Source organism: Penaeus monodon, chromosome 20 (genome assembly GCF_015228065.2).
Source record: "Penaeus monodon isolate SGIC_2016 chromosome 20, NSTDA_Pmon_1, whole genome shotgun sequence".
Classification (NCBI taxonomy): Eukaryota; Metazoa; Arthropoda; class Malacostraca; order Decapoda; family Penaeidae; genus Penaeus; species Penaeus monodon.
In genome coordinates this window covers 31,818,368-31,818,623 of record NC_051405.1, presented here as the reverse complement: position 1 = coordinate 31,818,623, position 256 = coordinate 31,818,368, and the positions used below count along the sequence as shown (strand labels likewise).

General features: G+C 53.1%; 1 protein-coding gene across 1 annotated transcript in view; it reads right to left on the bottom strand.

The window, feature by feature from the left end:
• LOC119585972 (uncharacterized protein DDB_G0286299-like) overlaps positions 1-256 on the bottom strand; it is a 5,838-nt gene that overhangs the window by 4,852 nt on the left and 730 nt on the right. The window lies entirely within an intron of this gene.

Here is a 256-nt window from a genome sequence, read left to right as displayed (position 1 = left end):
TGTCCCGTTCACCCCTTTATTCCATTCACAAAGTCGCCTTTCCCTGTTTTTTTGCCATATTCCCTCCTTCATCCCTGTTCCCTTCTGCATCTTTTCGCCGTGAATTTTCCACCTCTCTCCTCATCCACCTTCCGCCACTCATCCTTCCCAGCTTCCGTCGTCGCTGAGCGTGCTTCCTCTCCTTCACCCTCGTAGTGCGTTTGAGGGTTCATTTTCCCCTCGTGTCGGCGGCGAGCATTTGTCTCTTCAGCCGCTT